This window comes from Rhinoderma darwinii, chromosome 3, assembly GCF_050947455.1.
Source record: "Rhinoderma darwinii isolate aRhiDar2 chromosome 3, aRhiDar2.hap1, whole genome shotgun sequence".
Classification (NCBI taxonomy): Eukaryota; Metazoa; Chordata; class Amphibia; order Anura; family Rhinodermatidae; genus Rhinoderma; species Rhinoderma darwinii.
In genome coordinates this window covers 169,436,421-169,448,531 of record NC_134689.1, presented here as the reverse complement: position 1 = coordinate 169,448,531, position 12,111 = coordinate 169,436,421, and the positions used below count along the sequence as shown (strand labels likewise).

Below are 12,111 nucleotides of genomic sequence, written 5' to 3'. Positions count from 1 at the left end.
CACATACACAAACACAGTTTCTTTTAAATGCTGCTGGGGAACCCGCTCGATCCACTATATAAGGCTGCGCTACAGTGCAGCATTTAAAAGAAACAGGATCCTGACCTGTCCATAGAGTTTAAGGCAGCACAGAGTATTTCAGGAGATGAGCGTGCAGATTCAGTGCTGCTGTGAACTCTGCTCTTACCATTACGTAGCTCTCAGTCTGTTACCTCTCCTCCACTCCTGTCCTCCAGAACACCTTCACATGATTGGCAAGTCACCACGTAATGGTAAGAGCAGAGTTCACAGCAGCACAGAGTATTTCAGGAGATGAGCGTGCGGATCTTGTGCGGGGTGGTGACTTGCCAATCATGTGAAGGTGTTATTGAGGACAGGAGTGGAGGAGAGGTAACAGACTGAGAGCTACGTAATGGTAAGAGCAGAGTTCACAGCAGCACTGAATCTGCACGCTCATCTCCTGAAATACTCTGTGCTGCCTTAAACTCTGTGGACAGGTCAGGATCCTGTTTCTTTTAAATGCTTCACTGTAGCGTAGCCTTATATAGTGGATCGAGCGGGTTCCCTAGCAGCATTTAAAAGAAACAGGATCCTGACCTGTCCACAGAGTTTAAGGCAGCACAGATTATTTCAGGAGATGAGCACGGGCAGCCGTTCGTTTTTCCGAGCCGTGCTCCCATTATGCGCACGACCGTAAAAACACCCGTTATTGCGGGTCGTAATTACGACCCGCAATAACGGGCTCATAGACTTCTGTTACCCACGGGTACCTTTCAGTTTTCTCACGGGAAGGTGCCCGTGCCGTTAAAAAAATAGAACATGTTCTATTTTTCTATTTTACGGGCCGTGCTGCTATAATTATAATGACAGCACGGTTCGCAAAAGCGGCCGGCTGCCCGTGACCGGTCGTGCTCGTAATTACGAGTCGTAATTACGAGCACGGCCCGTAAAATAAAAAAATAGAACATGTTCTATCTTTTTAACGGCACGGGCACCTTCCCGTGAGAAAACGGGAAGGTACCCGTGGCTAACAGAAGTCTATGGGCCCGCTATTTCGGGTCGTAATTACGACCCGTGATAACGGGTGTTTTTATGGTCGTGTGCATGAGGCCCCGTAATGACGGGTGGCTACATGTGTGCACCCGTCATTACGGCAGCATTGCTAGGCGACGTCAGTAAGGGTATGTGCACACACACTAATTACGTCCGTAATTGACGGACGTATTTCGGCCGCAAGTACCGGACCGAACACAGTGCAGGGAGCCGGGCTCCTAGCATCATATTTATGTACGATGCTAGGAGTCCCTGCCTCTCCGTGGAACTACTGTCCCATACTGAAAACATGATTACAGTACGGGACAGTTGTCCTGCAGAGAGGCAGGGACTCCTAGCATCGTACATAACTATGATGCTAGGAGCCCGGCTCCCTGCACTGTGTTCGGTCCGGTACTTGCGGCCGAAATACGTCCGTCAATTACGGACGTAATTAGTGTGTGTGCACATACCCTAAATAGTCACTGTCCAGGGTGCTGAAAGAGTTAACTGATCGGCAGTAACTGTTTCAGTACCCTGGACAGTGACTACCGATCACAGTACCTGTAAAAAAAAAGACGTTCATACTTACCGGGAACTCCCTGCTTCCTCCAGTCCGGTCTCCTGGCCGTTGCCTTGGTGACGCGTCCCTCTCGACATCCGGCCCGACATTCCTTGATGACGATGCAGCCCATGTGAGCGCTGCAGCCAATCACAGGCTGCCGCGGCCTCTGCAGCCAATCACAGGCTGCAGAGGCCTCTGCAGCCAATCACAGGCTGCCGCGTCAGAAAAGGTCGGACTGGAGGAAGAAGAGGGACTCGTCACCAAGACAACGACCGGGTACGTATGAAATGCTTTTTATTTTATTTTTAATCAGCAGCCTCTTTTCTCTATCAGTGATTGATAGAGATAAGTGGCTGCCGATTTGTATAATGTTTTTGACCGGGTTCGGTCAAAACGGGTTCGGCCGAACCCGGTGAAGTTCGGATTCGCTGCGAACCGAACTTTTCCGGAAGTTCGGACCGAAACCGGGTTCGGTTGTCCCGGTTCGCTCATCTCTAACTACAAGTATGTAACTAGTGTAAAACGGCACCAAATAGAGGAGGAAGTTTGGTGTAACAAAGGGGGAGGAGTTCTTTGCTGATTTTATCGGTGCACAGTTGATATAATATTGGTGGTAATCATACATTTAATTTAAAGTGGTAGATAATACATGTAATGGCATAGTATAAATTGAACAAAGGAAATTATGTATCTAAAATAAAATCAATTATGCTGAAGATCAGAGCAAAGTTCCACAATAGTAGGTTAGTGTGCATCAAGTAAAAACATTGCAAGCAAAAAGTCTTATAGAGAGCACTCCAAAAGAGAAAAATAATTCTTCTTTATACAAAATCTAAAACTGCCCCTATTCCACCATCTACCCAAGGTTGAAAAAAGTATCATTAACGCTCCTGGCAGACCAATAATTGCCATCATAAACTGCCCCACCTGAAATCTATCGCACCACATTGACCTACAATTACAAATATTTGTGGTCCAACTGGACACACACCTCAAAGACACTTTGTCTCTAAACAGCATTCCCAGAGATGTAACATGGAAACCGTCATACAAATAGTCTACTCTGGACATCACATCCCTTTAATCCAACATTTCTCACAATCTTGGAATTGAAATCATTACATCCAGACTCGAAAAAGACAACTCCACCCATAGATGGCAAAAAACACTTACCACCGAAAGTATAGAATTTATACTCAAGCACAACATCTTCACCTTGGAATCTCAGCTCTACTGGCAGACTAAAGGGACCACAATGGGGGACATGCTTTGCACCCAGTTTTACAAATATTTATGTAGGAGCATTTGAAGAAATCTTTATTCAATCCGACCACAAATCGACCAGCCAAATCCTACTGTACAAACATTGTGTCGACGATCCAATGTTATATTTTATACATATTTTTTACAATTGGTTCCTAAGTGTACCCAGCGGTACCAGTCAACTCTGGTATACTGATATGCCAGCTGTGAAATGGCCTTCAACTTCAGTGACATCAAGCATATCCAGACCTGGAGGCGGCTCTGGTTGAATCTGGCGTAGGCCCAGCAGAACCTGGTGCTGCCAAATTCAGAGGAGCAGATCCAAGAGTTGGAGGCCAACCTGGAGAACATAAACTTCAAAATGGCACCTGAAGTGTAGAAGCGTTTACAGCATGATGTCATTGAGCATGTGCATACATTTGCTCACTGTTGTCACCAAGCAGCACCCATAATTCACCTAGAAGCCACTTCCTGTTATGTAGAGGATAATACAGACCTTATTGTTCTATGGGACGGTTTTGATCTACTGCTTCCACAGCTTCCTTGGGTCATAAGCCACATTGCAGAAAAATAAGCTAACCTTCCAACATTAGGATTTGCCCACTATCAACCAGCTCAGCTGGCCACTGTAGGAAAATGTGCTTGTCTCTGGCTTCAAGACCTATTCATGGGTCTGCTTAATCTAGAGCAAGTCAGAAATGAACTCCGATTTCAAAGGGTTAAGGGCAGAACTGGAACACAGGTCAGCTTTTTGCAGCTATTTGATAAAGACTATGACAAGGTGGAAGAGTTATACAGACTGGTGACCAGTTTGGCAGGATTTAAAATAGTAACTGGACAAACCTGTAGTCGTACGGTGGATGTAAAAGCGTTGTCTGTCCTGGCCTGATATTCGTTTGCTGGCCAACTTGAAGGAACTTAATGGAGCCATTTGAGAAGAAGCAAATTGGATCCAGTGCGATGCCCTACAAAAGAAATCCCATGCGATTTAAGCATTGCTGCAGCCTGGCCCGTCACCTCATGATACTTATTATGGATCCACTGCAGACTGCCTCTGTGCAGTGGTTTGAACACACACTGGATGACGGTGCCAATAGACGTGTTTGCGTGGCAGAAGGTTTTCTTTTTTTTTAAATTCTTTATTTGTTTATTTTTCAAAAGATAATGTTACATGTAATCAAGTCTAGCTTGTCAGAGAGCTTATTCAATACATCGAGTTAATAATGACAACATGGACATAGAAAGTAAATAATAAAAAATGAAATGAAAATAAGAATATATATAAAATAATAAAATAATAATAAAGCAATGAAAAAGAAAACATTTCATGATACATCATGTACAATAGTAAATACATAGCTATATATTTATTTAAATAAATACCTGACATCTAATCAACAGATATATAGGCTAATAGTACTCCCCTGATTTAATTTTCTGAGATTTAAGTTGCTCTCCCGTCAAAGAAAATTCAAATGTACATAAAGCCCAAAAAAGAAACAGTAAAAAACCAAAAAACTGTAAATAATCGGTGTTGGACCCTTAATAGAAAAATAAGACTAACTGGGAAGAGTCTCCCCTACATTGTTTTCACCTTGTGATTGCTTCCAACTACGCCAAGGAGCCCATATATTAAGGAATAGAGAATGTGTATGTGTATGCCAACTAGAGATTTCTTCCAATCTATATATGTCTTGAACCTTCTCCAGCCATTCTTGTAATCCCGGGGGTTTGCTATCTAGTCAATGAAGAGGAATCAAAGCTCGTGCGACGCTCAACAAATGTGTTACCAAATTGGTTTTAGAGGGGCGATATGTCTGAGAAGGTAGAGACAGCAACACCTCTGTAATTAGTAATGGAGAAGAAACCAATCCAATATCTCTCAAACACCCTTCTACTTCTGACCAAAACTTACGAATTTTGGAGCACGTCCACCAAATATGGGACATGGACCCTGTATTTGCTTGACATCTCCAACACAGATCATTTTCTATCAAATTTAATCTATATAATATTTCAGGTGTTCTATACCATCTAGCAATTAGTTTAAAGGAGCTCTCTTGCATTTTAATACATCGCAAGAAACCATGTGCGTTTTTCCCTAAAGCTTTGAGATCTGTATCTGAGAAGGTGGTATCTAGCTCTGCTTCCCACTGTCTCAAATATAATGGCACTTCAGGATGTTGGAGAGATATTATTTTATTATATAAGGAAGATAATAATTTCGGAATAGGTCTTGGTAACATAACATAGGTTTCAAACCACGAAATATCCCTTAAAAAAGGGACTTTAGAAAGAAAGCTCGCACAAGTTACGGAGAGATAAAATAGATGAGCTATACCTAACCGTCTCCCTCCCAAAAACTCACTCCATTCATGCTCGGCTGGCAACTTTCGATCCACTAATAAACTTGTCCACGGAGTGGTCCATAGGTCTTTCCAAATATTGAAAGGGTCTTTAAACGAACTTTCCAACACATATGGAATTATCGCTGCAGGTGCTAAGGGGGATGGAGAGGGTGACAAATGGAGTTGGGCATTTATTTTACGCCATACCGTAATAGTGTTCCAAGTAATGTTTGATATTTTTCCTAATGAAGCGCTGTTCGGTGACTCCGTCCACAACATATGTAGGCGGTCAGCACCCAACAGGGCGAGTTCAAGTTCAATTGCTAACGTCTTGGGAGGAGATCTAACCAAGTCCAGCCACCTGCCCAGATGAAGAGCAATATAATAAGTATAAACATCTGGCAATCCTATCCCTCCCAACCTCTTAGATCTAATTAGAGTATGATGTGCAATTCTAGGTTTCTTATGCGCCCATAAATATTGATAGAACATACGCCGAACTGTTGTAAAATATGATAAAGGCAGTTTGATGGGTACCATATTCATCAAATATAATATCATTGCATTGGCATGATATAAGTTTTCAAAACATTTTTACGTCCCATCCATGAAAGCATAGGTATATCATAGGTCTTTAGTAGGGATTTCAAGGAGTTCAATAAAGGAATGTAATTATGAGCAAATAGACCTTTTGTATCCTTTGCCAGCCAAACCCCTAAATACTTAATTTTGTATTCAGCCCATTTAAATGGTGAAGTACGTTTTAAAATGTCTACCGATGTTTGATTCAGGGAAATATTTAATACTTCAGATTTTGAATAGTTTATTTTAAAATTTGACATCTGGCCAAATTCTTCAAAAATAGAAATAAGACTTGAAAAAGCCTGAAAGGGGTTCGAAATCAGGACTAACAGATCATCTGCAAAAGCGGCCATTTTATAGGTTTTTCCCTCTATAGTGACGCCACAAATTTGCGATGTCTCCCTTATACTTTGGATTAATGTTTCCATAACTATTATAAAAAGAGAGGGTGATAGGGGACACCCTTGTCTTGTCCCGTTAGAGATTTTAAACGTGGACGATAGAGAACCATTCACCATCACCCTTGCGGTAGGGTCCGAGTAGAGTGACAACATTGCTTTCACATAATGAGTCGGAAATCCAAAATGCTCTAAGGTTTTTACCATATATGACCAGCTAACCCTATCAAACGCTTTTTCAGCATCAGTACTAAGAAGTACCAATGGTACCTTTTTCACGTGAGCGTGTCTAATTATATGTAAAATGTTGACAGAATTGTCCTTCCCCTCACGCCCCCCCACAAATCCTGTTTGCTCTCGATGAATAATATATGGGAGAATGATACCCATCCGTCTCGCCAGTATCTTGGCCCAAAGCTTAATATCTGTATTTAATAATGAGATCGGCCTATAACTGCTACATAGGGACATATATTTTCCTTCTTTCGGAAGAAGGGTAATATGAGCTAATAAAGCCTGTGGGGGGGGGGGGGAGAGTCCCCCTTCAACAAACCATTAAAAAGAGTAACTAGATGAGGAAGGAGGGGATCCAACAACTTCTTATAATAAATTATAGGAAACCCATCAGGGCCAGGGCTTTTACCATTAGGGATAGATTTAAGAGTGGCCAAGATTTCAGACGAGGTAATGGGCAGAACGAGAGATTCTTTTTGCTCGGAACTAAGTTGTGGTAAGTTCATCCTAGAGAAAAAATTATCTACCCGTTTAGAAGTGTCAGGAGACGAGTGAAGAGGGACATCACTGGTTAGATTATACAGAGAGGAATAATATGTTCTAAAAACGTCCGCAATATCAGGTGTAGATGTAACATTTATACCCCGAGAAGTAGTGATCTGAGGTATAAAGGATTTGGTAACCTGCTTTTTGAGTAACGATGTCATTAATTTACTACCTTTATTTCCGTGCATAAAAAAACGTTGACGACAGCGCATGTAAGTTTTAGCAGAGCTAATATTAAGGACATCTTTTAATTTATTCCTTAATATAGAAAGTTCCCCTTGAGTCTCTCTAGCCATGGTGGCCTTATGTACATGTTCCAGCTTCGAAATCTGTTTTAAAAGGGAGGAAATCTCTCCCATTCTCAATTTTTTAAGACGTGATCCCAAAGCTATAAGCTCACCTCTAAGGGTATGTTCACACGGCCAAATTTCAGACGTATACGAGGCGTATTATGCCTCGTTTTACGTCTGAAAATACGGCTCCAATACGTCGGCAAACATCTGCCCATTCATTTGAATGGGTTTGCCGACGTACTGTGCAGACGACCTGTTATTTACGCATCGTCGTTTGACAGCTGTCAAACGACGACGCGTAAAAATACAGCCTCGTCAAAAGAAGTGCAGGACACTTCTTTGGACGTTTTTGGAGCTGTTTTCTCATAGACTCCAATGAAAACAGCTCCAAAAACGGACGTAAAAAACGCCGCGAAAACGGCGCGAAAAACGCCGCGAAAAATGCGAGTGGGTAAAAAAACGTCTGAAAAGCAGGGTCTGTTTTCCCTTGAAAACAGCTCTGGATTTTCAGACGTTTTTGTTGACTACGTGTGAACATACCCTTATCACCGCCTTATGTGTTTCCCAAACATATGGGAAGGATACATCCGGCGTAATATTTTCTGTAAAAAACATCTGCAATCTAGAAGAAATATCTGATAATCTCTTGTCGTCATCAATTAAAGTTTCATTTAATCTCCATGTAAATTCACGACACGGCATAGAGGTAAGTTGACATTCCAAGACAACAGGGGCATGGTCTGATAATGTAACTTGACCAATAGAGGCCCCGGTAACTAACGGGAGGGAATTTTCTTGTACGAAAATATAATCTAATCTCTGCCAGGAGGAATGCACAGAGGAATAAAATGAAAAATCTCGGACATCTGGGTTTTGTGTCCTCCAATAGTCTACCAAATGAAGGTCAGAAAGAGACTTTTTAATATGGGACAAAGCTCTATAAGATAAAGCTGACTTCTTAGAAGTAGAATCTAAAAGCGGATCTAAGGTTACGTTAAGATCCCCTCCTACTATCAATATTCCTTCTTGAAAAAGTGATAAAGCTTGTAATGTGGAACGCAACCATCCTGCCTGCCCTTTATTAGGTGTGTACAAATTTCCCAATGTGACTAAAGTATTCGCAATCCTGGCTTTAACAAAGACATATCTACCATCTGCATCTATGAGAGTATCTAGATGTTGAAAAGGAAGATTTTTATGAATAGCAATACTAACCCCTTTTGATGCCGACCTTGGGGTGCAGCTATGGAACCACATCGGAAATTGAGAATGAGAGAGATAAGGGACATGACCTATTCGAAAATGTGTCTCCTGAAAGAAGACCACATCTGATTTTTCCCTTCCTTAAAAGGGAAATAATCTGACTGCGTTTAGAGGGGTTATTCAATCCATTCACATTAAAAGAGGAGATCTTTAATAGTGTCAAGATCTGATTAGGAGTCATATATAAAATATATCCTAGAAAAAATCCTTCTTCCTGATGTATCTTGTGAAAAAGAAATTAAAACATAAAAAATAATAAAAATGACAAAGTAAATATAATATCTACAAAAGGGGTTCCCCATGATAATACAAGGGGAAACCTCTCCAAAATACATTCAATCCTACAACCAACCTAGAATGGTAAGATTAAGAAGGAGAGAATGATAGGGGAGGGAAGAAGAAACAAAAATCCTGATCGGACAAAAAATCACAATGTAAACACAACCCAACACTTCCACCAAAAAGAATTAACGCAAGAGTATTTTGATGACTGAATAAGCTTAAATTCAGATTATTGTTAAGCACAAAAATATAATGAAGACCCCTGTGTCCCCTCCCTGCCACAAGGAGTAACCCAAAGGTCCTCCCAAATCATGTACAAAAAAATAATCATGCAATAACTGAAAACTTTATAAGCCAGAACTTATTGAATAACATAACCTATATTGACATTACAGGTCTAAATGCTCTTGCCAAGAAAGGTCAGAAACAACACAAAGAAATACATAGGCTTCTTTTTAAAGCAAAAAAAAAAAAAAAAACGAAAACAGAAAAAGCAGAAACAGCGCCTCTACAGAGAAAAGCCTGTCATGGCAAATGCAATAAACTCGACCCTCTTTTGGCTCTAGGCGATTTACCTCTGCCAGCGACATGATGCCAGTTCTCAGAGTCAGGCAACGGCGGTAATGTGCCCATATCTTCCAATGGCATCCATGAGGGGACCTCAATCGGTACTCGTATGGTGATTTGAGACCCATCCTTTAAAACGGCTAAACCAAACGGGAACAGCCAGCGATAAGACATTCCTTTAGACTGCAGCAGGTCCAGCAGAGGTTTCATCTTCCTCCTTTTCATCAGCGTAGAAGATGCCAAATCTTGAAAAAGTTTTACAGTACATCCCTCGTACACGATCGGAGGTTTATCTCTCGCTGAAGCCAAAATTGCAGCTGTATCAACATAACTGAGCAACCCGCAGATCACATCCCGTGGGGGTTCACCTTGTTTTGGTTTCGGACGTAATGCTCTATGAACCCGTTCTATAATCACTTGGGAGGTCCGTTCTTCCCCTAATAGCCCTGTAAAGACCACTTGCGCCATTGATCTAAAAAAATCAGGGGCACAAGATTCAGATACACCTTTAAAACGTATATTCTTTCTGCGACTCCTATTTTCTTGATCTTCCAGAAGAAGAAAAGCATTGTTTAAATATTGCTGATGCAATGCTGTCTTATCCCCCAGAGCCTTAGAGTAATGCAGCGTCATGCTCTGTGCCACTTCCAGGTTTTCAACTCTGTTACCAATGTGTTTAATATCAGCTCGCATATCTGCTATCTCCTTAATGAGGGGAGTCATAGCTTGAGTCAAAGCTTTTTTGAGAAAAGATCGGGTAATCGGGGCCCCACCAGCAGCTCCCAGTTCTCTCCTGTCGTCCTCCTCTTCACTCCAGTCTGAGTCCTCTTCCGACACAGCACGGGGAGCCGGCGCCATCTTAGCCATTTTAGCAGAAGCAGAGGAAGAAGTTACTGACCTAGTTTTCCACAGTTTAGCGAGATCTCCTTGAGGTCCGTGGGCTTTAGGTGAGCCTGGGGTCTCCCTGCTTCTGTCTTTGTGCGTCCTGACCATAATTTAGACAGTCACCATCGGTAGAAGTGCAGTTTACAGAGGTGAGTTTTCAGGAGCTCTCAGCAAGCATCCATCTGCTGCGCGGTCAGGCTCCACTGTTTTCTAACAGCAGATATTGTACTCAGCACTCTGCAAAATGTCTCTGAAGGGCTTATGGTTTATCCTAAAGTGATCAAAAAGGCGAATCCACCGTGAGCTTCCATTCATGACCACAGAGAATGTAATTATGGTGAAGGTGAGAAATGGAGGGAATAGGCAGGACTGCCATGAACGTTTCAGGGTGCTTTCTCAACAAGCTGCTGCTGTAGTAAAACAAGAAGGTGGAGGCAATGACCTGATCTGCAGAATTCGATCTGATCCCTATTTTGCTCCCATTAATGGACAACTAGAACAACTGCTGGACCCAAAATCTTTTACTGGTAGCTCTCCCCAACAGGTGGTAAAGTTTTTGAAAGAAGAGGCAATTCCATTACTGACCCCCTACCAGAATAAAATGGAAGTGAAGATTGTGCTGGACCCTTAATACATGCCAAGATGAAAAGTTTATAAATCATAAAATTTGAGTGATCTTTTTGGAAATTCTGTTTTTTCAACTGCACTGCCCGCCGCTCTCTTAGAAAATGTTCACTATTGTATGTACTGTGTTGCAACTTCCTTGATATTAAACCTTGAGAAAAAATTTTTTTCTGTTGTTCTTGAGAATTTTCTCAATCTACTTGATTGCATCACTAAGGCCTCATGTAAGCATGTAAACCGCATGAAAGAAGAACAAATGGCTATAGGCTAAATATTGTTTCATCTATTAGTCAGGCACTTTTACACCTGTAGATAGCGTCACCCCCTATAGATAGCATCACACTCAGCCCGCTGTAGATAGCGCCACACAGACCCCCTGTAGATAGCGCCACATAGCCCCCCTGTAGATAGCGCCAAACAACCCCCCTGTAGATACTGCCACACAGACCCCTGTAGATAGCGTCTTCCCTCCTGTAGATAGCATCACACGCAGCTCCCTGTAGATAGCGCCACACAAACCCCCTGTAGATAACGCCAAACAGCCCCCCTGTAGATAGCGCCATACAGCCCCCCTGTAGATAGCGCCACACAGCCCCCCTGTAGATAGCGCCACACAGCCTGCCCTGTAGATAGTGCCACACAGCCCCCCTGTAGATATCCCCACCAACCCCCATTGTAGATAGCACCACACAGCCCCCCCGTAGATAGCTCCACACAGACCCCCCTGTAGATACTGCCACACATTTCCATGTAGATAGCGTCACCCCCTGTAGATAGCATCACACTCGGCCCCCTGTAGATAGCACCACACAGCCCCTGTAGATAGCGCCACACAGCCCCCCTGTAGATAGCGCCACACAGCCCATCCTGTAGATAGTGCCACACAGCCCCCCTGTAGATAGCCCCACCAACCCCCATTGTAGATAGCGCCACACAGCCCCCCCGTAGATAGCATCACACAGACACCCCTGTAGATAGTGCCACACAGACCCCCCTGTAGATAGTGCCACACAGACCCGCCCTGTAGATAGTGCCACACAGAACCCCCTGTAGATACTGCCACACAGACCCCACTGTAGATGCTGCCACACAGACTCCCGTATAGATGCTGCCACACAGTCCCCCCTCTAGATACTGCCACACAGACCCCCCTGTAGATAGTGCCACATAGACCCCCGTGTAGATAGTGTCACACCGCCCCCCTGTAGATGGTGCCACACAGCCCCCTG

General features: G+C 42.9%; 1 pseudogene; it reads left to right on the top strand.

Moving 5' to 3' along the window:
* Positions 1–3,056: 3,056 nt before the first annotated feature.
* LOC142750395 (adenylosuccinate lyase pseudogene) lies at positions 3,057–10,964 on the top strand (annotated as a pseudogene).
* The last annotated feature ends 1,147 nt before the right edge of the window (positions 10,965–12,111 follow it).